Here is a 3,364-nt window from a genome sequence, read left to right on the forward strand (position 1 = left end):
GGAGGGGCAGGAAGCACGGCGGGTGGAGCCGGGCCGGGTGCGGGGGTCACGTGGGACGGCGGGGACGGAGCCTTGTGATGCAGGAGACGGAGGGGGCTGGTGAGAGAGGACGGGAGGCCTCAAGGATGGGGGACGGGACGTCCTTTTCCCCTCCCACCGGCTCACCGGGGATGCGAATCCGCGACTGCCCACCCCAATCCCAGGGCGGAGGCCTCGCGCAAAACCCAGGCGCCGCGGCTCCGCGCTCTGGCTGAGGGTCTGCGCCGCCGCCCGCCCGCTCCTTCCCGCTCGGCCGCGGCCCCAGGGGTGGATACTCCAGCGCGCGGTTCCAACTGAGGCCTGTGGCGGGTAAGGCCAGGAGGCTGGGGCAGGTACGGGGCCGAGAGCGAGGGGCGGCGAGGGGAAGGGATGCAGCTGTCGCCCGCACAGCCGTGTCTGGACGACGCCCCGCAACTCGACCCCGTCCTGTCCCCCGCCAGCTGCTGAACTAGGCGGCCGGGGACGGCATGGAGCACGAGGCGCGCGCGAAAGGGACTGTCCCTGGGGTACAGGCCTGCTGGGGCGGGGTCCGCACGGTGTCAGCAGCTGCTTGTCCTCCGCAGCACCCGCAAGGCCCGCACCCAGGCTTTGGTCCCAAAGGTGGGCACCACGCCCAGGCACCGCCGGTCCCCGCTACCGCGTACTCCAAACACAACGCCCCTACCCCCATGCCGCCAACCCCTGCCCCCCACATCCCAGCAACGCGTGCAAAGCTCCCTTCCCCAGACCTGCACCCCCAGCCCAGGGCCTAGACGCCCCCCAGGCCTGGACGCTCCCAACGCGGCGCTCCTGCCCCGCTTCTACGCCCCCAATCCAGGTGCACAACCTTCAGGTGCAAAACCCTCCTGCCCCACCCGCCACTTCCCAGCGCCTCCCTCAGGCCTAAGTCACTGATGTTAGAAGTTAAACCGCGCCCCCCAGGCCTCAGTGGGCCTCCAAGATGCTGGGGGCACCCTGATCCCACAAAAGACGATGGTCCCTCTGCTCTCCAGCCCTGAGCCCTCCGCTCCTGGACACCCGATCTCCATGGAAACTAAGGGCCTTTTCCCTCTCTTCCCGCAGGTTTGGCCCCATGAAGATGAACTGGGCACCCGCGAATGGCTGGGCTCTGCTATGGGCGGCCGCCTTCCTCTGCGTGCGGCTGCGGAGGGCTCCGCGGGGGCTCGAGAGGGGCCTCGAGGGTGTGTGTGAGGCCGGCGCTGAGCTATGGTGCCCCGGGCTCCTTCCCGCGCGTGGCTGCGGCCGGGGCAGGGGGCTCAGGCTGGAGAAGGAACGCGGCACCCGGGGAACGCGGCCTGAAGGACGAGGACTGGGTTCTCGGAGGCAACAGGACCAGCTCGGCATCTACAGCTACTGGACGTGGACTTTGGGCACTGAACCCACGCGTGGCCCGTGCCTCTGTCTCGTGCTTGGCGGCGCCCTCGGCGCCCTGGGGCTGCTGCTGCCCTAGGCCTGGCTGGGCTTGGGGACCACATCTGGCCCCCGGGCAGCACCGTCCCCCAGGATCCTCCAGCCTGGGCTCCCCCTTCCTCCCTTGCCCACAGTCTTGGAGACCCAGTGGGTGCAGGAGCTGCTGGCTGTCCCTGTGGACCCGCCATCCACCGCCCTGCCCACGCCACCTCAGCCTCCCACCTCCCACCTAGAGGAGACCATGGGCCCTGCCCCACCCGCTCCAGGATGTTAGGGTGCCCCCAGCCAAAAAGGCAGCGGCCTGTGGCTCCTGTATCAACAGCCCAGCCACGCTCCAGAGCCGCCCAAAGGGAGGTGCTAAGGCCAGGAACCCAAGCCACCCCGGCTCCCCTCGCCTGCCCAGGGGCCGTGGTGACGCATGGGCAGGGAGGTGACCTCAGGCTGGTTCTGCCACTGAGGGCCTGAGGAATCAGGTCCTCCCCAAAAGAAGTAATGAAATGGACCAAAGAAGTTAAGAATTTGGGGGGAAGTGAGGGGAAAATGTAAGGTGCTAACCACCTGCCCAGAAGGGAAGAGTGGATCTCAAAGCCCAGGAACATTCCCAAGCAGGAAAGCCGTCCGTCCAGGAACCCTAACCCTAAAACTAAGGGCAACCCCTACCCCTAACCCCTGACCCTAACGCTGACCCTTAACCATAACCCTTTACCCTAAACACTAATGCAAAACACTAACCCTTAACCCTAACCCCTAACCCTAAACCCTAACCCCTAACCCCTACCTCAAGCACTAACCCCTAAGCCTAAACCTTAACCCTAACCCCTAACCCTAACCCATGACGCTAAGCCCTAGCCCCAACCCTAACCTTGACCCCGAACCCAAACCTCCAAGCCAACCCCAACACAAACCCCTAACCCTAACCCCTAATTCTAGCCCTAACCATACCCCTAACCCCTAAATCCAACCCCAACCCTTGACTAGACCCGACCCCTAACCCTAACCTCAACTCATAACCTCAACCCCTACTCCTACACCTAACCTCCAACCCTAGCCCTCTAACCCTAACGCTAGCCATAAACTTAACCCCCAAACCCGACTCGAACCTACCCCAACCCCTAAAACTCTAACCTGAACCGTAACCACAAACCCTAACCCGTAACCCTACCCCTACACCTAACACTACCCCTACCCCTAACCCCTGACACCAAACCCTGAAGCTAACCCTAACCATAACAACACTAAGCCTAAGCCCTATCTTAGCCCTAACCCCAACCCCTAACCCTTAACCCAACCGTAACTCCTAATGTTAACCCTAACCCTTAACTCTCACCCCCACCCTAAACCGTAACCCCTAACCCTAATCCCAACCCCAACATGTAACCCTAACACCTATCCCCTACCCTAACCCCTAACCCTTACAAACCTTAGCCAAATCCCAAACCCTAACCCCTACCCCTGACCCTAATCCCCTAGCCCCCAAACCCTAACCCCAAACCCTAACACCGTAACCCCAACACTAAAACCCTGACCCTAACCGTAAAACCCTACCCCTACCCTGACCCTAGCCCAACCCCAACCTTACCCCTAATCCTTCCCCTACCCCTAACACTAACCCCAAACCCTAATCCTAACCCCACTCCTAACCCTAAAACTAACTTCTAACCCCTAAACCCTAACCCCAACCCTAACACAAACCCCAACCCCAACCCTAACTCTACCCTAACTCTAACCTTAATCCCTAACTCTAATCTGTAGCCCTAACCCTAAACCCTAAGGTAATCTTTTATAGGTTAGGATTCAAGGCTTCATGTTTAGGACAGGCAGGTGTTCTGATGTCTCCCACTCACTTGCACAGGAAAGTTCTTCCCCTGGCTCTTCACAACCAGTCGCAATGCATCGTGGCCTCCCCTGGCCGGTG

The 3,364-nt window shown here is 61.5% G+C and overlaps 1 pseudogene; it reads left to right on the plus strand.

Moving 5' to 3' along the window:
* The first annotated feature begins 240 nt into the window (after positions 1-240).
* LOC129463928 (shadow of prion protein-like) lies at positions 241-1,530 on the plus strand (annotated as a pseudogene).
* The last annotated feature ends 1,834 nt before the right edge of the window (positions 1,531-3,364 follow it).

This window comes from Symphalangus syndactylus, chromosome 2 (assembly GCF_028878055.3).
Source record: "Symphalangus syndactylus isolate Jambi chromosome 2, NHGRI_mSymSyn1-v2.1_pri, whole genome shotgun sequence".
Classification (NCBI taxonomy): Eukaryota; Metazoa; Chordata; class Mammalia; order Primates; family Hylobatidae; genus Symphalangus; species Symphalangus syndactylus.